Source organism: Ovis canadensis, chromosome 4 (genome assembly GCF_042477335.2).
Source record: "Ovis canadensis isolate MfBH-ARS-UI-01 breed Bighorn chromosome 4, ARS-UI_OviCan_v2, whole genome shotgun sequence".
NCBI classification, from domain to species: domain Eukaryota; kingdom Metazoa; phylum Chordata; class Mammalia; order Artiodactyla; family Bovidae; genus Ovis; species Ovis canadensis.
Window position 1 is genome coordinate 102,007,771 of NC_091248.1, and position 24,067 is coordinate 102,031,837.

General features: G+C 39.0%; 1 protein-coding gene across 6 annotated transcripts in view; it reads right to left on the reverse strand.

Moving 5' to 3' along the window:
• CADPS2 (calcium dependent secretion activator 2) overlaps window positions 1–24,067 on the reverse strand; it is a 567,905-nt gene that overhangs the window by 338,776 nt on the left and 205,062 nt on the right. The gene's annotated exons all lie outside the window — the stretch shown is intronic.

A 24,067-nucleotide genomic window follows, 5' to 3' on the forward strand; every position in this document is an offset into this window, starting at 1 on the left:
CTAAATTTGATTGAAAGCTTAGCATGTTAGCCTCATTTTTAAAGATATTTCCATCTACATGGAAAATAACTTCTCCACTGAAATAATCCTGAACTTTTTTCTGTAACTTCCTTTCACTTTTCCTCATGATTCCTTCTAATTCTTTATTGGTTCCTTATAAAACCTCTTCCTGTGAGCCATGCACAGTGTGGGAGGCACTGTGTGCGTGACAGACATAGATCAGACTGATGCTTCTCCCCATTTTAATTCCTTCCCCTCTCTCACTTCCATCCTCACAATACAACCATACTTTAGTAAAAGTCCATCTAAAAATTGGATTAGTACTGAGGACAACATTAGACATCCGGGATAATACAGACTAACTTGTCCATTTGCTGAAGAACTGCATATAAACCATGCTACACTGAAAAAAGAAAGGCCTTAAAAAGAAAAATTCTGAAAAAAAGTGAGTAGGTCAGTAGGATTGTCCTGTCAGAAGGCACTATATGAAAAGTCAAGGAGAAGGAAAGATGCTCTAGGAAGAGGGCACCAAACATCTGGATCAGGTCAGACACTGGTGTGGGGATCGCAGAAGGGGAGAAAAGGGAAGGGTAATGAGAGGTGGGGCTGGAGAGAGGGGCGGGGCTTCTTTAAACACCTGAGCCAAATGAAGGAGTTTGGAATTGGTTCTTAACGCATTGGAAATTCACCAAAAGATTTTAAGCAGAACTCCATAATGATCACTGTGTCTGTCTCCATCAAAAACAACAGGCGAGATGGACATAAAGGTTTTTATCTGTCTGTCCATTCATCTATCTAATTTGTTTATTTAACAGACAGATCTGGGGTTACCTTTCTGAAAAATGTTTCTAAGTTGATTTTAAAAAACTAAGTTCATTTAAAAATGAGATTAACAATAGAATTTCCCTAAACTAAATCCTTGCTATAAAGGAGTTTCTATGTCATCTCAAAAATGAATGTACTTTTTATTTAAACTAATATTCATAATTAAACAAGTTTCTCTTCATTGTCTAAAGTCAAAATGACTTACCTTAAAAACTAATATAATTATTATGGAAAAGAAAATGTGATAAATGTCTATTCCAAGTAACCAAAATCATGGTCCTAAAAACAAAAATTTTGTTTAAGAACAAATTTAAAATTTAAAAAAAATATTTTATTTAACTACAGTAGCTCAAATACAGTAAACATAATATGAGATATCTTCTCTTCTTTACTTAAATGCTGATAAATATTTTTCCACAAAGAAACAAAGTGGTTACTCGCATGTAAAGAGTAAGAGTCCTACCAAGAAACAGCATTTAACATCTTAAAATCTTAGAAATTCTTTAAATTTCACCACAAAATATTATTTAACATCTTTATCTCTATCTTTATATTAACAGCTCTTACCTAATTTTAAATGGAGTTGAGTCACTTCTGGGGTTTATCAGTGCTTTCTGCGAGTTTTCCATTACTTTTAAAAAATATTAATGCCTTGGGACTTCCCTGGTGGTCCAGTGGTTAAGAGTACACCCTGCAATGCAGGGGACCCTGGTTCGATCCCTGGTTGGGAAACTAAGATCCCGCATGCCACAACTACTGAGAGAGTCCCTGCACCCCAATGAAAGACCCTATGTAACACAATGAAGATCACATGTGCTGCAACTAAGACCCGACGCAGCCAAATAAATACAATCAAAAAAATATTAATGCCTTAACTGCATTTGTCTGAAAAAACACAAAGAAAAGCAGAGCACTGCTATACAGTCTTTAGTAGCAGTCTCTCAGAGACAGAAAGGATATTAACTTTGATGACTATAGTGTTATTTTGTGAAACTAGAAAAACATATTTCCAAACATGTTTAAAAAAAACAACAGGAAAAGCTAATACAATAAAGACAACACATGTTAGAAAGAATTCTAGGAGGTATTAATAAATCAGCTGGTTGACTTTTCAAAATAAGAATTTTAGTTTACCATTCCATGACCCATATGGTTTGTCTTCTTTTGAGTATTACCTTTGTTTTTTATAACATGAAAGTCTATATAATTTTTATGAATCTTTTTTAAAGACTGATTTCTCAGTTGGGATAACTGCAGTTTCACGTGTAGTTGTAAGAAATAATTGAGAGATATCCACTGTATTGCCCAGTTTCCCCCATGGTAGCACCTTATAAAACCAGATCATCATATACAACTAGAATACTGACTGACACGGTCATCCAGCGTATTCCAGTTTCCTTAGTTTCATGCACATGTATCTGTGTGTATTAATTTCTATGCAATTTATCATGTGTCTAGGTTTGTACAGTCATCATCACTGTCAAGGCACTGATCAGCTTTAACACCATATTCTGCCCTTTTATAAACATATCCACCTCCCCCCACCCAATCCTGGACTGTTTAGCTTCACCAATGTACCTCATTTTCAGAATTTTCAAAACTTAATTTAATAAGGCAACAAATTTCCTTTTAATTTCCATTATTACATTGGAGATGTTCTCCCATGAGAAATTAACATTTATTAACACTGCACTGGGGCCACAGACCCCTTTAATCTACATGTTCACTTCTCTGGTCCTTTCCTCAAAGCCCATAGCCATAAACAGCTATCTATTCACTGATAACCCTCAAGTATGTATCTATAACTCCAACCTCTCACCAGGGTCCCAGTCTTTTATTTTCAACTGCCTTCCAGACTTTATTATCTTGGACTCCAAAATCACTGAAGATGGTGACTGCAGCCATAAAATTAAAAGATGCTTGCTCCTTGGAAAAAAAGCTAGACAGTGTATTAAAAAAAAGCTAGACAGTGTATTAAAAAGCAGAGACATCACTTTGCTGACAAAGGTTCGTATAATAAAAGCTATGGTTTTTCCAGTAGTCATGTACAGATGTGAGAGTTGGACCATAAAGAAGGCTGAGTGCCGCAGAACTGATGCTTTTGAACTGTGGTGCTGGAGAAGACTCTTGAGAGTCCCTTGGACTGCAAGGAGATCAAACCAGCCAACTCACTGGAAAAGACACTGATGCTGGGAAAGATCGAGGGCAGGAGGAGAAGGGGGCAACAGAGATGAGATGGTTGGATGGCATCATTGACTCAGTATACATGAATTTGAGGAAACTCTGGGAGATAGTGAAGGACAGGGAGGCCTGGTGTGCTGCAGTCCATGGGGTCATAAAGAGTTAGATGTGACTGAGCAACTCAACCACCACCTACCATTTCAATTTGCATGAAGACAAGACACACTGCATTTAACATACCTCAAACAGAATCTTGCTTTCCAGCTTCCCACCCCAATCACTCCTTTCATGAGTAATGCCATGTCGTATAATTGGCATGCCTAATTACCATGTGTTCAAGCCCAAAGTCGACGTGTTGTTTGTGACGTCTCTTTCCTTCACAACCCACAACCATTCAACTACAGTCATGTAGTGAAACCTAGAATCACTTCAAGTCCATTTCAGTTGGCCAATACAGTTGTATACATCATTATGAAGAGAAAAATTATTTTTCTTTTCTGAAAACTTGGTTTTACACACTATTTCCTGTCCTCCTCTTCAAACAAAAAAGCAGAAAAAAAGCCCAAACAGATACTTCAGTAGATGTGGAACATCACACTTTTAAATGCTGGTGAGGCATCCATCTCTAGCGTCTGATTTGGGCTCTCAGATCAAGACAGTGGGGATAATTTGTGGAGTGTGGAGTTGGTGGCTGGGGCCAAAGACAAGTCTTCACTACACAAAGACATCTTTTAATTTCATTTTCTTTTTCTTTAGATTCCTGATTTCAATGCTTTATATGACAACTGACTACTTATACCTCACAGATGTCTTTTCCTGGTATGGAATATTCTTCAGGTCTTTACAGAGGGTCATTTAACCCTGACCATAAAAGATTCTCATACATATATTGACTCTGTGCAACACCTTCAGTGTCTATCATACAGAACATTTTACAGCTTCAATATTCAAAATATTTCACTGTCTTGACAAATATTTAGTACTTTTAGTTTCTTTCTGTTCATTACATGGGAATTACTGTTTCTACATTCAGAATTCTCTTGGCTAAGATGTTCCTAACCTGGACCACCAGGAGTCTGAACCATCCAAGTTGGGAACAAAATTTGGAGAGGTATGCATTTGTTTCCTTCAGGAATTGTCTGAATTTTAGAGTTTAACCAAAGGGGTAGTTAACTTAAAAGACATAAAGAACCACGGCTCTAGGAGAATCTCCTTCATAGAAGTCTCTATTCATTTGTTCTAGAAGAGGCTGCATGACTTTTTAAACATAAGCAATAGAAAATGGTCACCTCATACGTACACATTATCAATCTTACCCTTTCAGAGATGTGTTAAATTCTTCGTGAAAGGACATTGGCTCTGGAAATGACATAAGCTCTGAAAAATGCTGACTGAATGATCCACGGATTACTTTACCAACTGTTGTTTCTTCTACATCTACTATATAGCAAGCACTACTGAAGACTCTTCAGTAGCTGTAGAAGTAGAGGTTTTCTACGAGTTCACACTTCATACAGAAAACAGTTAAAAAAAAAAAGAGTATTTAAAACAGAATAGAATGGCCACAAGAAACTACTGATCAAGGAATTCAGTGATGGAAGATATGTCTTTCCTGGTTGATAATATCCAAAAGGATTGCCGCCATGGAAATGCAGGTCAGGAAGCAACAGTTAGAACAGATACGGAACTGAACATGGAACATAGAACTGGACATGGAACAACAGACTGCTTCCAAATAGGAAAAGGAGTACGTCAAGGCTGTATATTGTCACCCTGCTTATTTAACTTATATGCAGAATACATCATGAGAAATGCTGGGCTGAAAGAAGCACAAGCTGGAATCAAGATTGCCGGGAGAAATATCAATAACCTCAGATATGAAGATGACACCACTCTTATGGCAGAAAGTGAAAAGGAATTAAAAAGCCTCTTGATGAAAGTGAAAGAGGAGAGCGAAAAAGTTGGCTTAAAGCTCAACATGCAGAAAACTAAGATCATGGCATCTGGTCCCATCACTTCATGGGAAATAGATAGGGAAACAGTGTCAGACTTTATTTTTTGGGGCTCCCAAATCACTGCAGATGGTGACTGCAGCCATGAAATTAAAAGATGCTTACTCCTTGGAAGGAAAGTTATGACCAATCTAGATAGCATATAAGAAGCAGAGACATTATTTTGCCAACAAAGGTCCATCTAGTCAAGGCTATGGTTTTTCCAGTGGTCATGTATGGATGTGAGAATTGGACTGTGAAGAAAGCTGAGCGCCAAAGAATTGATGCTTTTGAACTGTGGTGTTGGAAAAGACTCTTGAGAGTCCCTTGGACTGCAAGGAAATCCAACCAGTCCATCCTAAAGGAGATCAGTCCTGGGTGTCCTTTGGAAGGAATGATGCTAAAGCTGAAACTCCAATACTTTGGCCAGCTCATGTGAAGAGTTGACTCATTGGAAAAGACTCTGATGCTGGGAGGGATTGGGGCCAGGAGGAGAAGGGGATGACAGAGGATGAGATGGCTGAATGGCATCACCAACTTCATGGACATGAGTCTGAGTGAACTCCGGGAGTTGGTGATGGACAGGGAGGCCTGGCATGCTGCAATTCATGGGGTCGCAAGAGTCAGACACGACTGAGCGACTGAACTGAACAATGGAAACATTAAAAAATGAACTTTGAGGAATAGAAAACATGGATTAGTCTTGACTTGCATCTCTCAAATTTTGGGCTCTCTGGGGCCCAGTCCTCTCAAGTTCCACTGAAGCAGTTTGAGAGAGGTCCTACAAATCAACAAATCTCCCTTTGCAGAAGTCCATAGGAAGATGCAAAGACTTCACTGGAAGACAACTATTTTATAGGTAAGAAAAGTTTAAACAGCATGAGAATAATCTTACCAAGTTTCACCCAACAGCTTCATTTTATAGTATTAATATGTGATATCATTCTAATGCTTTAAAAGCTGCAAACATCAAACACTTGAATTCATTAAATTTGCTCATATCTTCAAGGGAAAAAAAAGTCTTTTATAAAAAGTACTTTTCATAGCACTGTTTAGCATCATTGCCCTCTATGATTAATCTATTTTCGAGAGCCAGGATAATTGTCTTCACACTAATATTGTCAATCACTAAAAAAGAAGGATTAATAGCTGTGTTTTTCCATAATGATGTCTTATACGTGCTAACCCTAGTCAGTCGTGCCCTTCTTTCTCCCACTGGAAAAAAATTTGTTTTTTCTGAGTCCCCAGTCAAATTATGGCACATCTCTTTTCAAACAAGTTATGTTATTTTCTTGTAATATTCATCTTGATCTTTTAGTATGAAAAATACAGGTAGACTAGGATTTGCACTGCTATATACACTTAATGTTTTCTCTGAGATTAATTCTTTCTATTTATATTATCTATATATCTGGAGATATATTGGTATCCCATCCCTGGAGAGAAGTAATTGGCACAATCATAACACTGATTCCAAAAGAACACTCTACCCAGCAATTTATTATATGATTTTCCTTTTTATTTCTGTTTTTTCATATAATTTTCTAATAGCCCAATGATTTATTTGACAGTGCCAAATATGCATGGATTTTGTAACATAGCTGAAAAACCCTGATCAAAAGTTGAAGTATTAGCAAATTCATTAACTTTATCAACAGATCTGTTAATTTTCTGCCATTACTTAATCAAATTACTTATCGTGAAGATGATATGCTACTCCACCTCACTGATTGCTCCTGCTCTGTTTTCTTTCATTCTCTTCACCCCTTCGTTCTCTCAGCCCTTAAGCACACACAGTTGGTTCTTAGCTATTGTCTGTAGTTGTTTCTCAATTTCTCAAGTTATGTTTCAGCTGTTGCAAGTTAGCATATAGCTCTGCCCTCTCTCCCAAGTCCCAGCTCTCATCTTCCATTGACAGCAAGGTCTTTACTTTGAGGCCTCCAGCAATGGCCTGAACTAAGCCTGAATTGCCCTTCTTTACAGTCTACGCTTTATCACGGCTCCCCTGCTTCCGCACATGATTCTCACTACCATTGATCAGGCTAACAGCTTAGAAGAGAAGGAGGAATAAAGGGCAGGTGATGGAAGGATGGGAGTAAGTGAACAGAGACAAACGGATATGAACGAAACAATGATACTCAGATAGCTTGGCTTAGTTTTCAGGTCCACCATATCTTGTACCAATCTCACTTTTTAACCTCCCAGATAGTTACATTACCTATACAAATTAGTTTGCCCATTATACACAAAACATACATTTCCCAATCATGTATTTTGCTTGTGTTTCTCCTGCCTGGGATGCTCTTCTTACCTTCGCTGCCCAGATCAATCTCCAGATCTTCTGCGAAGATGACCTACCTATCTACTGAGTAACAAAGCAGGAATTGCCTGATGACATCTCTCTCATAGTTGTCTTCTAATTGTTCAGCTTCTCAGGTATTTATGAACTCTACCTCACACTGCAACATATGACCCTTGTTAGCTCATCCTATCACCCTGACAAGAGGCCAAAACCAATCCATCTCCAATGGTGGGATTCACTTAACTACTCCCAGTTTTGACGTACAATAAATACAGAGAATAATACCACCTGTATTTGTAAGGCTTTTGGACCCTAACATCCCTCCAGATTGACTCATCTTTCATGAAGCACCCTCCTTCAAAAACAACAACAACAACAACAAAAAATCATCCTCCCTGTTCTTCTGATCATTGACAATTAGCCAGCAACTACAAGGTAACTAAAATTCTTTGTGCAATTTCATACAACAAAAAAAAAACATAAGGAAATGAACTTATTCCCATACTCTGGAGAGCAATCTATTGCCTGTATGATGTTATGTATGAATCAGGTACCACTCTCTTGCTAGAGGCAACGCTTTTAGAGAACACTCTTATATCTACTTTCTAAATTATGTATAAGGAACCTGACTCAGAAATAGCAGTTCTGCCACGGATTCTTGTAGCACAGTTCTAAGAGTCTTAAAAATGAATTTCCCAAACTACACTTCCCTGTCATTACTACTTAAAAGTAGAAGAAAGAGGAATGAGTTAATTAGATATAAATTGCCCTATGTGATCTGAACTAAACTATATTAAATAATGGATCAAAAAGTTCAAAAGTAAGAACATAAGAAATTTAACCTCAAACATAAAAACCAGAGGACTCTGATAGCCTGGAGAACAGTCATATATATTCTCTAAAATGGTAGCTAGAACTTTGTAAATTTTTACACATCGTGAAATTTTCTTTAGTATTCCATTTGGCATTAACATTTTCTCTTCTAGACAGAAGTCATGAGCTCACATTTTCAAGCAATTATTTACGAACTACACTTCCCTCAATAACATAAGTAAATATACATTCACATTAATGAAATAACAATGAAATAGATTTTAGCACTAAGTAAAATAACACAGACACTATCAGCGATTTTAGAGAACTCTGCAGTGCAGTTTATAACTTTAGTCTCACCAGGACTAATAAGAGTAAATTTATACAGCACTCTATGTCAGAAACCATTCTAAGCATTTGTAAACATTATTGCATTGAAACCTCAGAGCAACCATATGGAATAGTTCTTATCATTATCCCAGTCTAATGATGAAAAATCTGAAGCACAGATAGGTTTAAGCAGTTTTCTAGGGTAAAGATCACACAATTAATACTTGGAAAGGCCAGGGTCTGAATCTTACAGTTTGACCTGAGGGTTAAACATAACCACCATTTACTCCTTTACAACACCTCACCCCCAGCTTTCACTCTGTTGGTCACTTGCCATGAGTCCCCCAACAGGAAATACATGAAATATTACAGTATAATTAGTGGTACAAAGAGTCAAATATTTTAATATGTCCAAGTTGTTACAATGCAATAAAAGAGGTGTGTATGGCTATGTTAGCTTCCCTGGTGGCTCAGAGATAAGAAAACCTTAAGTGAACAGTGCAAAGAAATGGAGAAAAACAACAGAATGGTAATATTTTTTCAAGAAAATTAGATACCAAGGGAACATTTCATGTACAGATGGCCACAATAAAGGACAGAAACAGCAAGGATCTAACAGAAGCAGAAGAGATTAAGAAGAAATGGCAAGTACAAAAAAGGTCTTAATAACCCAGATAACTACTGTGGTGTGATCACTCACCTAGAGCCAGTCATCCTGGAGTGTGACGTCAAGTGAACCTTAGGAAGCATTACTACAAACAAAGCTAGTGGAGGTGATGGAATTCTAGCTGAGCTATTTCAAATTCTAAAAGATGATGCTGTTAAAGTGCTTCACTCCATATGCCAGCAAATCTGGAAAATTCAACAGCGGCCACAGGACTGGGAAAAGTCAGTTTTCATTCCAATCCCAAAGAAGGGCAATGCCAAAAAATATTGAAAGTACCACACGATTGCACTCATTTCACACATAGCAAGGTCATGCTTAAAATCCTGTAAACCAGGCTTCAACAGTATGTAAACCAAGAAATTCCATATGTACAAGCTGGATTTAGAAAAGGCAGAGGAACCAGAGATCAAATTGCCAACATCCGTTAGATCGTTGAAAAGGCACGAGAGTTCCAGAAAAAACATCTACTTCTGCTTCATTGACTATGCTAAATCCTTTGACTGTGTATATCAGAACAAACTGTGGAAAATTGTTAAAGAAATGGGAATACCAGACCACTTTACTTGACACTGAAAAACTTGTAAATGCAGGTAAAGAAGCAACAGTTAGAACTGGACTTGGAACAATGGACCGGTTCAAAATTGGGAAAGGAGTACATCAAGACTGTATATTGTCACCCTACCGTTTAACTTATATGCAGAGTTTATCATGAAAAATGCTGGGCTGGATGAATCACAAGCTGGAATCAAGACTGCCAGGAGAAATATCAACAACCTCAGATAGGCAGATGACACCACTTTAATGGCAGAAAGCAAAGAGGAACTAAAGAGCCTCTTGATGAGGCTGAAAGTTGAGAGTGAAAAAGCTAGCTTAAAACTCAGCATTTGAAAACTAAGATCATGGCAACCAGTCCTATCACTTCATGGCAAATAGATGGGGAAAATGTGGAAACAGTGACAGGCTTTATTTTCTTGGGCTCCAAAATCACTGTAGATGGTGACTGCAGCCATAAAAGACATTTGCTCCTTGGAAGAAAAGCTATGATAAACCTAGACAGTGTATTTAAAAAGCAGAGACATTACTTTGCCAACAAAGTCTGTCTAGTCAAAGGCATGGTTTTTCCAGTAGTCATGTATGGATGTGAGATTTGGATCATATAGAAGGCTAAGCACTGAAGAATTGATGCTTTTGAACTGTGGTGTTGGAGAAGATTCTTGAGCATCCCTTGGACTGTAAGCAAATCAAACTGTTCAATCCTAAAGGAAATCAACTCTGAATTCTCATTGGAAGGAATGATCCTGAAGCTGAAACTCCAATACTTTGGTCCCTTGGTGAGAAGAGCTGACTCACTGGAAACAACCCTGATGCTAGGAAAGATTGAGGGCAGGAGGATGAGATGGTTGGATGGCATCACGACTCAATGGACATGAGCTTGAACAAATTCTGGGAGATAATAAAGGACAGGGAAGCCTGGTATGCTACAGTCCACGGGGTTGCAAAGAGTCAGACGCAACAATGACTGAACAACAATTGGTGGCTCAGACAGTAAAGAATCTGCCAATAATGCAGCAGACCTGGGTCTGATCCCTGGGTCAGGAAGATCCCCTGGAAAAGGGAATGGCTACCTACTCCAGCAGTCTTGCCTGGAAAATTCCATGGCCTGAACAGACTGGCAGGATACAATCCATGGGGTCGCAAAGAGTCGGACAGGACTAAGCAACTAAAACTAATAGACATGAGTATGATAGGGAACTGTATATTCCTCATGGAATTTCCACACCTCTTGTGATATTTAAGAAAAGTGAGTGAGGGCAAGATTTGTGGAAGTGGAATTTGTCTTGCATTTTCAAGAATGGAGAAGGATTCCAAGTGAAAAGAGTAAAGTGAGACAAAATGAAAAGTCAAGACAATACAGGGTGTTAATGAGGAACAGGGAGTGACTTGGCTTACCTTGCACAGGAGATATGTAAAGAATAGTTACAGGGGGAGAACCTGGGAAAGAATCTAAGCAAGCCAGGTGGGGGCCAGACTGAACACCACAGATGTTGAACGCTTAGCCAAGGGGTGAATCTCCTTCTGCTCATAGTCACTGTATTTTTTTCCCTATTCAAAGCTGGGTCACGAAGAGAACAGGATGGTGAAAAGTGAAAGTTGCTCAGTCATGTCCGACTCTGCTACACCACGGACTGTCGTTCACCAGCCTCCTCTGTCCGTGGGATTCTCCAGGCAAGAATACTGGAGGGGGTTGCCATTTCTTTCTCCAGGGGTTTTTCATGATCCAGGGATTGACCTTGGGTCTCCTGCATTGCAGGCAGATTCTTTACTGTCTGAGCCATGGGTTATGATGAAAACAGGATGACACTCAATAATATTAATCTGGCAAAAAGATACATAGGATTGGAAGAGGGAAGCAGGTGAAAGGTTACTATCATGCTACATATGAGAGGTACTGAAGCTTCCAGCTATGGGGATGGATGTAGACAGGAACAGATAATACAACAGAGAGAGAGAGTAATAGTGCCAGTCTATTGTCTGGACTGAAGGCAGTGAAAAAGGAACAGCTCCTGGTTATGAGTTGGAAAGATGAATATACATAAGTAGAACCAGGTTTGAGATCAGAAAAAAATAACATTTTGAACCTACCGATTTTGAGAAGTTTCAGATAGAGAAGTCTGCCACAAAAAGAGTAGAAAGAAGAGCCGATCCATGTGAACAGGGTGAAAGAAAGTAATATTCAAAATAAGCATAGTGAAATTAAAAAAAAAAATCAATGCAATGCTTTTCAGTGGAACAGTCCTAACAGCATCTGATTTATCAAACAAAGAAACAAGGTAGCAAGTCTATTTATATTTTTCAAACACTGTTCCTCTTGGTACCATACCATGCACATAGTAAATTCACAAACGTCTGATGAGGCTTCATAAAACAAGATATAAAGGCCATTCATCTGGAGACATTCACATCAGAATCATGGAAACACTTTGCAAATAGGATACGACATCATTTTTATACATTTAAAAAGAGGCCTTTCTATCAGTCTGTAACAAATATTAACAGCTAGAAATATCACTGTTACCCATTACACAAGGAAAATCTTACTAAGATAATGATCAACTGCCCCTGCTCTATCTAAAGTGATAAGGGTAAATGGAGGTATTTCATCTCTTTCTGTTCTTAAGCAAAGGATTCAGGATATCATGACCCCAATAATCAGCTAAAAGTGTTAAATTCACAGAATACTCTTTGTAAGCATACATCAATCCCTTTTCTTTAGCTTTTTCAAGTTTTTTTTTTTTTTAAAGTGCTTTGAAGAACAAGTTTTCCTGACCACCTATCAGAAGAAATCAAGGTTCTGTGGTCCTTATATTTCAAAAAATCTGAAAGCAATAGACAACTAAGAGTCAAGTCTGATGCTATGAGCCAGACACATAGCAAGTACTTGGTAAATTGTTTTTTTTTTTTTTTAATAAAATGATTCAATATACTAGATAGCAGGAATTTCTTGACTAATATTCTTCACTGCTAGCTGATTCCCTGAAGTTTTCCTGTTAACACTTCTTTCTTACCTTCCTGGTTCTTCGCTTAATCCTTTCCAATCAGGTTTGCTCCCTAACACTCTAGAAAAGCTTCCCATGTCAACAATGTCTTCCATTTGATAAACTCAGGGGTCACTTTGCTGTCATGTGGCATGGGTAACCAATGTCCTTGAAATGTCTTTCCATGACTTTCCTGACACCCCCTTTCTGGTTTCCTCCTCCATCGCTGGCTCTTTCCCCTTTGTGCAGCCTCTAAATCCTGGTGTCCGCAGGCTTCTGTCCCGGGCCCCCCTTTTTTTGGATATCCAAACTCTACCAATATGATTTCATCATGTCTCATGACTCAAAATTCTACCTTTATCAAAATGATTTCCAAATCTTTATCTCCAGCTCTGATCTCTTGTTGAAATTTCAGGCTTCAAACTACCACCTACCATCATGGACAAGTAACATTCTGATTTCATCAGGTACACGATGGAATGCTTGATTTTCCCCCCACATATGCCTTCACCTGGAGAAGGAAATGGCAACCCACTCCAGTATTCTTGCCTGGAGAATCCCATGGACAGAGGAGCCTGGTGGGCTACAGTCCACAGGGTCCCAAAGAGTCCACAGGGTCACAAAGAGTCGGACACGACTGAGCGACTTCACTTTCACGCCTTCACCCCACAACATTGCTCCATAGGAAGAGGGACTGCCATATACAGATAGCCTGGATCAGTATGTGAACAGAATGGGTACTATGTTGAAAGAAACCCGAATCAGCGATGCCCCTATCAGACCAGGGTTAATATAAATGTTGTGTCAGATAAATATAGACAATGTAAATGGAAGAGAGCCATTAAAGCATACTATTTTTTCTACAAAATGTGAGGGAGAGGAATAGGTAGATGGTACCCATAATTCTAGAGAATAGTATGTCTTAAACTGCAGACTCAAGTTGGTCCCATTTTCTGCTTGAATTCCTGGGCTTTCATCGTATCTCTGTTAAGACAAGGGCTTCCCAGGTGGTGCAGTGGTAAAGAATCTGCCTGCCAATGCAGGAAATGTGTGTTTGATTCCTTGGTTGGTAAGATCTCTTGGAGGAAGAAATGGCACCCCTCTCTAGTATTCTTGTCTGGAAAATTCCATGACAGAGGAGCTTGGAGGGCTACAAAGAGAGCATGGGGTTGCAAAGAGATGGACACAACTGAGCATGCACAGGTGCCTTAAGGCAAGCAGGTGGTCGAGTGCTCTGACTCAGATTAAAGCTCCAAGTGCCGGAACAGAGGAGGATTCTAGAGCCTAATACAGGGTATGGATCCAGGAGAATATGAAGAGAGATGCCCAAGTGAAATCCAGTTGTCTAGGAACTTCATAAGCCAACACAGGAAAACAGAAGCACAGTAGGGCAAGAAGCAGAGCCTCAGATCTACTGGAACGATTAACACGCAGGTCATGTTCCATTTTTGTCTCTAGCGATGCTGGCCATGCCCACAGGTCAGGTGAGACAGGGGATGGGCCACATGCAATCTATTCTTTACAACACAGAGAGCGATCTTTCCAGAATCCCAACTCGCTCCTGTCATTTCCTTTGCTCACAGACCAACAGTGTTCCCTATTATGTGATAATCCCAAGCTCTTCCAACTAGCATACAAGGTCCTTAATATTCGCGTCCTTTCCTAACTCTGTAGCCTCATCTGTTAGTTCAGCAAAACACAAACCCCACAGATGCCAAGCCATTTCATTCTCCTCGTGCCCATGTCGTTTTCCTCCAGCTCGCTAAATTTCTGTGCAGCTTCCAAAATTCAGAAACTTTCCTCCTCAGAGCTTCACTGGAGCTCCAAAAGAGGACTGAGTTTCCATTCTTCCAAATCATTTCTTCTTCTGGGCACACAGCTAGACTGCTTCCCAGCATCCTCTAGAGTTAGATGTGACCACGGCATGAAGTCCTCAAATGAACTGTCAGGCCAGGGGTCCTTGAGTCTCAGCCATCACACGGGAAAGCTGTTACAAGACAGACACCAGGCCCCACATCCACACGCTGTTTCACTTAGTCTGAAGTGAGGCCCAGGAATCCAGGGGTTTTTAAAGCTCCTCAGGTCATTCTAACGTGGAGGGGAGGAGCACTAAAGAAATCCATGCAGATCCTCCAGGACCAAATTAAGATACTGCCATCCACGTGCTCACATTCTGCCTCATAAATAACCGCAGAGACACACTGGTTAATTATACCATTCATCATGTTTTGTTTACATACCTGTCTCCTGACCACACCAAACACTGTGAGGAAAAGAACAAAATCTTGTCATTTTACCTCAAGTGAAAGGATAAAATCTTGTCATTTTTGTATCTTCATTGTTAACTGGTATTTTTAGAAGGAATTCAACAAGCGTTTTTGAGTGTATAAAAGAAATATGTTTATCACATATATTTCATTTTAATTTTGATAGGATATTTTATTAACATATTTTCATGAAAAATTGAGAACACCATTCATATTATACTTGGAACAGTAGATTCATATAATTTTGTTATTCATGAATAGATGAAAACAGGTCACAAAGTACATTGGCAAATATACTTTTCCCTTTTATTACTATTATAAAAATGCCTTATCTCTACAGATTTCTGTTGTCTTATCATTTAAAATAATGTGGAAATACTGGAATAAAATCCTAATTTCAATAGGCTAGATCAAGGTAAAGAAGAAAAGCCTAAAAATAATGCACAGAATGTCTGATGGTAAGCTATATTTTTATCTGATGAGATTTGGGAGAAAGCAAAAACAAATTAAAATATTTTAGGAGAAATCTTACTTAGAAATATTTTTATGTAGCTCCTCTACACATGAGTGAAAGTGATAGTCACTCAATCATGTCCCGACTCTTTGTGATCCCTTGGACTATAGCCCACCAGGCTCCTCTGTCCATGGGGATTCTGCAGGCAAGAATACTGGAGTGGGTTGCCGTTCCCTTCTCCAGGGGATCTTCCCAACCCAGGGATTGAACCTGGGTCTCCCTCATTGGAAGCAGATTCTTTACCATCTGATTGTATCTTTACCATACACAGAGGCCAAAGATCAGAAAAAAAATAATAATAATACAAAGTCAAATGAAGCAACACTGATAAAAGCTATACATTGATTTAAGAATATAACAGTGGTATTCACAATTTTAAAACCTTAATTTTTAGAGAAGAAATTGATTCAACATTATTAACCAAACTCCAATTCATTTAACTGAAATCAGATTCATCAACTTATATCATGATACCTTCACTTTTAAAAGTGAATATGTATATAAACTTTATAGCTATTCCAATGGTTAAATTCAGGATTTCAAAAATCAGTCAATCCAATCAGTCTCAAGGTCTTCCTTCAGTTGCTTCTTGCTGCTTCCTAAAACATGACAATTGCCATTTAATGACATTCACTTGAATATTTCCCTCAAGCATCTTGAGATTTAAAATTACACTCACAAGGAAAGATATACCTTGCTAATAGTCATTTCCTCAACTTTATTTTCCTATCTAGCAATGACTGCTATCAAATGTAATTGTCTCTATAGAATGTGCTTTTCTATTTTTGCCAAAGTAGACAAATTATGATAAAATGTATTATCAGCCACATGCTACTAGTTGAGAAAAAAGATGACAGTGGTGAAAGGCAGATATCAATTTCTTCTGAGAATGCGCATCTCTATTTTCCCTTTACAACCTTGATAGGGGGTCTTCAGAACAGAATGCCTCATTGTTTCTGCACTTTCAAACGAAGACTCTCACAAGGAGAGATGCAAGAGGCATTGCAACTGCCTCTTTTGATGAGTTTATTTTTTAATTTCTAGACCTGAAGCACTTAATCTCTAAAGCTGAGAATTTTTAGTGAAAAGAAATCATAAGACTGAACACAATACTTTTTAACTATTCATAAATATTCCTGCTTATTCCTTACAAACATCCAAACAATTCAGGAGTATTACTTAATACAGTTATTAAGAGCCTGCAGGATATAAGGAATTTGGAGGAGGAGTAGGGGGCTGTATTTAAAAAAGAAGATTTCAGTTAACTTTGCTTTGACTCTTGGGTAAACACGGGTGAGACTTTCTCCAGTGAATGGAATGAGATTATGAAAGATTAACTAAGATTGCCTTTGGCAGAAAAGATCAGGATTTAGATGGCTGTAAAATTCAGTTAATTAATCCTCTTAAAATACAGGAGTAGAAGAGGGAGAATGACAGCCTGTATATGGGACTGTGTATTCCACTGCTCAGACTCTGCTTCTTTTCATTTAGGAGTGTGTCTCTGCAATCTACAACAGCCTTACCCACAAGTGCTGCTGCTGCTGCTGCTGCTAAGTCGCTTCAGTCGTGTCCGACCCTGTGCAACCCCAGAGATGACATCCCACCAGACTCTGCCATCCCTGGGATTCTCCAGGCAAGAACACCCACAAGTGCTAATACCACCTTAAACCACAGCCCCAACCCCACCTTATCCTAGTAGCTCCCCGCAGCTCAAGGGTCTGCTTATATCTCCATATCTGCACATGCTCCTCCCTTCCCCAGAATACACAGCATCTTCTTGTCCTCCTGACCCTTTTCCATGGCACACCTGAAGATTACACAGTCCTCCCCAACGTGGCATCTTCAGCCTCAAGAAGGTGTATCAGGGACTGACCACATCACTGAGGCATGTACAGCAGGGCTTTGCTTTTTTTAAAGATTAAAGCTAACAAATAACTAGATGTCATGTCTATGTTCCCATCTGTGTTCCCTACAGGATTACACAGAATGGGTTAACTAATTGATTTGAACAAACTGCACCATCCTTCGTCATATTTTTAAATAATCTTTAAAAAGCATTTCATTTCCATTCAAAGAAAGGCAGCTGATTCATTACTAGTACCACTTAGGCAACAGTATTTTAATTCAAAAATAGGTGATTAAAAGAATAAAAATTATACCCAAGAATATAAAACACATGGCTTTAATATCTACTAGCTTCATTTTCCCAAAAGTATAACTGTATTTACTTGAAGTGCACTGCATTTCCTTAGAGTTACCCTGAAATTAAACCTTCTACTGACAGACTAGGCTTCCTTCACCCTTGTTACTTTAATACCCTGATTCAAGTAAATGACGGCTAATGGTGTCAGACTGTGGTATTGTTATGTTGCTCATTGCGGAATGTACCCTTTGCACTCTTTTCCATCTTTTTTCCTTAGCATTTTGTGCTCCAATGCAAATACGATATTCTCAAACCAAAGAATCCAAAATCTGACAGTTTTAATAGTACAATCACTCATCTATGTCATACGTGGGTTGTTCTTAAACGCTTTATTTCTGATACCATGTAAATAATTTTTCTTTTGATTATCCCTGGTTTCATAACTTAATTGTGAAATGTGCTATCTTCTAAATTAGTGCTTTAAGAATTTCTCTTATGCCTTCATTCGCTAAGTTCTTGGCTTTGACTGGAAGTCACAGAAACACCTATGCTTTTTCAGAAGATGGCTTCCGATTTTTCCATTCTAGATGCAATTCCCAGGGCTCTGGGACAAGGGTTGCAAAACCATGTGGGGTTCTTGCTGGCTGTGTCTCCTCATTCATATCCCTTCCTTCCCAAGTCCCCAGGGGCTGTCTGGCTGTAGACTTCCTGCATGTCCTAGCAGAAGAGCTTCCTATCCTGAGCTTCTGACCCTGAAGCAACAACACATCTTTGAGATCTAGGAGGACACTCCTAGGAGCATTACTGACTCAACGGACATGAACTTGAGCAAACTCCGGGATATGGTGAAGGTCAGGGAAGCCTGGCGTGCTGCAGTCCATGGGGTCACAATGAACTGGACACGACTGAGAGACTGACAACAATAACAAGGAGGATGCTGTTGGCAAAAACAAGGGGTCAGACAAGGGTAAATAAATACAGAAGCAAGAGTGTTACACTTAGCAAAAGCCTCAGAGCCTTTCTTGAGACCCAGGAAAAGTATAGAAAATTCCACCAATGTATACCTGGAGCCATGTGCGAGCCACTCAGCTAGCTTTAGACCCTCTCTGCTCCTCCAAGCCCTGCTCTCTGTATTTCTCTCCTCACATCATTCCTTTCCTATACTGGGGCAGGCTATTTTCTGTGGTTTCTATAATCTTTTCTTTCTTAAATTCTGTTGAAAGACAACAAAGGAACAGATAAGATAGATTGGTTCGTGAGGGGAAAAAAAAAGAATCTCAGCTGTTTTTCTCAACAATCCATTTTCCTCATTTCTGAAAAATGATTGTTATTCCAAAGGAAAGCTCTTCACTTATGTATGAGTATTTTTGTAATTTAAGTTCATCAAAAAATCTTTAAGCTTTTCTTTCACATCTTAGAAGTGAAAGGAACTCCAATTTCAGCTCAGACATGTAAAGAGCTTGGAAGATGTCATCCTTCTTGTCCTTACAATAAGAGTTGGAGAAGCTGAAAATCAATGACTTTTCTTCACTTATGGGGTTTTGGGGCAAATCACTGACCTAATATCTGGAAACACAGGCAAAACAGAGAGATACTACATTTGGAGCAGAAGTCAATGGATGCCAGAAATATAAAAACATTTATCTGACAAGTAATTTTTGGCAAATAACTAGAAGCTGAGGGCTTAGAGTGAGAAACTCCTGGGGTTGTAATCATAAGGGAGCTTCCATGCTTTCCTGGGCCTTATTCCAGTAACCTCATCAAATTCTCACGGTAAGGATCCAAGAAGGTTTCACATGTGGACCTGGCAAGGAGAGGGAAAGAGAAGCCATTGTTCTACCTCCCTGATTCTTCTCCCTAACAAACGGGGAGAGACTTGGCTAGAAGGAAACATGGAAAAACAAATCCCAGCTAGAGGAAGAGGCTGCCCTCTCTAATCCTCTGCAGTCTTTCTGTCCTGTCTATAGCAAATAATAATAACAAAAAACCCAGTGTGAACAGGGTCAAGATTTCAAGGAAACACACAGGGATGGTTCAGCTAGGGAAGGAGATAGAGGGATGTAGATAAAGAGGAAAAACAATATTCATGGACAAAGGATAGAAACATCTGTGAAGGTTACTGCACTGAGATACTGTTGTTGTTGTTCCGTCCCTAAGTTGGGTCTAACTCTTTGTGACCCCATGGACTGCAACGCACCTGGCTTCTCTATCCTCCTCTACTGCCTGGAGTTTCCTCAAATTCATGTCCATTGAGTCAGTGATGCGATCCAACTATCTCATCCCCTGTTGCCCCCTTCCTCTTTTTGCCTTCAATCATTCCCAGAATTGGTGTCTTTTCTTGTGACATAGATCCTCTGAAAGACTGAGACTTTATCAAATGGTAGAACACACTCCTTCTCCCCAAAACCTTACCATACTACCAGTGGCTCCAGAATAAGAGCTGACCATGGCTAAAAGAGCTGCAAGATACACTCTGAAGAGGAATACTTAGGGAAGACCACGTCAAGACAAGAGACAAAGACAAGGACACTGGAAGAATTTAAAGCTTCTTGTACCTGTGGCTACAACAAACATTAAACCAACCTCCCAGTCAGACTAACATAAGCGTTCACACTAAAGGCAAATATATCACAGCATTTACTACCTGATACTACATGTCTGGCTTTCAGCAAAATGTTACAAAGCATGTCAAAAGGCAAAAAAGAAAAAAGAACAGTCTGTGGAGATAAATCATGCCTCCAAACCCGATTAAGATGGGACACATATGTAGTTAACAAACAAGGAATTTAAGTAACTATAGTCCAAAAAAGCAACATGGCTGTCTGAGGAGGCCTTACCAATAACTGCGAAGAGAAAGGAAGCTAAAATCAAGGAGAAAAGGAAAGATATACCCATTTGAAAGCAGAATTCCAAAGAATAGCAAGGAGAGATAAGAAAGCCGTCCTCAGTGATCAATGTAAAGAGACAGAGGAAAAAAATAGAATGGGAAAGATAGAGATCTCTTCAAGAAAATTAGAGACATCAAGAGAACATTTCATGCAAAGATGGGCTCAATAAAGGACAGAAATGGTATGGACTTAATAAAAGCAGAAGATATTAAGAAGAGGTGGCAAAAATACACAGAAGAATTGTACAAAAAAAGATCTTCACACTCAGATAATCATGATGGTGTGATCACTCACCTAGAGCCAGACATCCTGGAATGTGAAGTTGAGTGGGCCTTAGGAAGCATCATTATGAACAAAGCTGGTGGAGGTGATGGAATTTCAGTTGAGCTATTTCAAATCCTGAAAGATGATGCTGTGAAAGTGCTGCACTCAATATGCCAACAAATTTGGAAAACTCAGCAGTGGCCACAGGACTGGAAAAGGTCAGTTTTCATTCCAATCCCAAAGAAAGGCAATGCCAAAGAATGCTCAAACTACCACACAATGGCACTCATCTCACACGCTAGCAAAGTAATGCTCAAAATTCTCCAAGCCGGGCTTCAACAGTACGTGAACCATGAACTTCCAGATGTCCAAGCTGGTTTTCAAAAAGGCAGAGGAACCAGAGATCAAATTGCCAACATCCGCTGGATCATCGAGAAAGCAAAAGAGTTCCAGAAAAACATCTACTTCTGCTTTATTGGCTATGCCAAAGCCTTTGACTGTGTGGATCACAATCAACTGTGGAAAATTCTGAAAGACATGGGAATACCAGACCACCTGACCTGCCTCTTGAGAAACCTGTATGCAGGTCAGGAAGCAACAGTTAGAACTGGACATGGAACAACAGACTGGTTCCAAATAGGAAAAAGAGTATGTCAAGGCTGTGTATTGTCACCCTGCTTATTTAACTTATACACAGAGTACATCATGAGAAACGCTGGGCTGGAAGATGACACCACCCTTATAGCAGAAAGTGAAGAACTAAAGAGCCTCTTGATGAAAGTGAAAGAGGAGAGTGAAAAAGTTGGCTTAAAGCTCAACATTCAGAAAACGAAGATCATGGCATCTGGTCCCATCATTCCATGGCAAATAGATGGGGAAACAGTGGCTGACTTTATTTTCCTGGGCTCCAAAATCACTGCAGATGGTGATTGCAGCCATGAAATTAAAAGACGCTTACTCCTTGGAAAAAAAGTTATGACCAACCTAGATAGCATATTAAAAAGCAGAGATATTACTCGGCCAACAAAGGTCCGTCTAGTCAAGGCTATGGTTTTTCCAGTGATCATGTATGGATGTGAGAGTTGGACTATAAAGAAAGCTGAGTGTCGAAGAATTGATGCTTTTGAACTGTGGTGTTGGAGAAGACTCTTGAGAGTCCCTTGGACTGCAAGGAGATCCAACCAGTCCATCATAAAGGATATCAGTCCTGGGTGTTCACTGGAAGGACTGATGCTGAAACTGAAATTCCAATACTTTGGCCATCTGACGTGAAGAGCTGACTCATTTGAAAAGACCCTTCTGCTAGGAAAGATTGAGGGCAGGAGGAGAAGGGGACGATAGAGGATGAGATGGTTGGATGGCATCACTGACTCAATGGACATGGGTTTGGGTAGCCTCTCTGAGTTGGTGATGGACAGAGAGGCTTGGTGTGCTGTGGTTTAAGGGGTCACAGAGAGTCGGACACAAGTGAGAAACTGAACTAAAGTAATAACATATTGAAGACTCTAATGGAAAAAGTTGAAATCATGAAATCATAAGTAGGAAGATGGAAACTTTAAGAGTCAAAAGGAAATGCTAGAAATCAAAATCAGTGACAGAACAACGCCTTCCATGGGCTCATCAGTAAACCTGTGGATTCTTTCTTTAGAATCAGAATTCTTCTGAAGAAACAATCAACAGACCTGAAGGTCAGCTGAATGTTTCCTCTCTGAAATGCAAAGAGAAAAAGAAATAAAACGCAAACAAAAAACAAAACACACACACAACAGAACATTCCAGAACTATGAATAATAACATAACTAGACATTAAAAAGATAAGTAAAATACTAGCAGGAGCAGGTAAAGATAGGATATAAGGAATACCTGAAGTTAATAATGGATGAGAAGTTTCCAAATTTAATGACAGACACCAACCCTCAAATTCAGAAAGCTGAAAAAAATTCCAAGCAAGAAAAATATAAAAAACTCATATCTAGGCAGGCATATCGTATTCAAGCTACAAAAAACTAAGATAGGGAGAAAATATTAAAGGAAGCTAGAGGACAAAAACAAAGAGAAATACAAAAACAAAACATCTTATATAGAGAGAATCAAGTATAAGAGCTTGATCAAATTTCTCAGAAACTACATAAGCAAGACAATGGAGTAAAATCTTGAGTGTTAAAAGAAAAAAAAAAAAGCTGGTAAGACTTTATCTAGGGAAATTATCCATTAAACATAAAGGAGGAAGAGACTTTATCAGAAAAACAAAAAGTGGGTGAATTCATTATCAGTAGTCATGCCTTTCCAGAGAAGGCAATGGCACCCCACTCCAGTACGCTTGCCTGGAAAATCCCATGGATGGAGGAGCCTGGAAGGCTGCAGTCCATGAGGTCGCTAAGAGTCAGACACGACTGAGCGACTTCATTTTCACTTTTCACTTTCATACATTGGAGAAGGAAATGGCAACCCACTCCAGTGTTCTTGCCTGGAGAATCCCAGGGACAGGGGAGCCTGGTAGGAGGCCGTCTATGGGGTCACACAGAATTGGACACGACTGAAGTGACTTAGCAGCAGCAGCAGCAGTCATGCCTTTCAAGAAATGTTAAGTTTTTCCGATAAGGAAAATGATGCAGGTCAGAAACTTGTACATGAAGAAAGAAAAGTGTCAGAGAAGGAATAAATGAAGGTGAAATTATATAAGTGTGTATCTTTTATTTTTATTATTATTTGATATAAAAGTTATCTATTAAAAGCAATAGTAGTAACCATATGATGGGTGAATAGAACACATTATAAGTGAAATAAATGACAGAAATTTCACAAGGAATGGGAGTGAAGAATTGAGAATTCTCTACTATGGGAGACCTCTACTACACTTGAAGCCCTACAGTGTTATTTGAAGATGAGCTTAGATTATGTTAAAATGTATATTGTAAGTCCAAGGGCAATCACTAAAGACACTTTTAAAAGATAGGCAGTATATCAAAATAGGCTATAAAATGGAACAACACAAAAATCCAGTTAAAACTGGAGAAGGCAACAAAAAGGAGGGGAGACAAAGAACAAACACAAAAAACTGCCATGGCTTAGAAAGACTGGAATTTGATCCAATTCCATCACTTTAAATACAATGGTCGAAACACACCCATTAATAGACAGATTGTCAGACTGATTAAAACCAAAACCAAGAAGTAATAAGGTGTTTATAAGAAATCCACTTGAAACAAAGGATCAGATAGGCTAAAAGTAAACAGATGGAGAAAGATACACCATGCTAACCTTAACCAAAAGAAAGTTAAAGTATACTCATCCATGAAAAGGAATGAAATAGTGCCATGTGCAGAGACGTGGATGGACCTAGAGA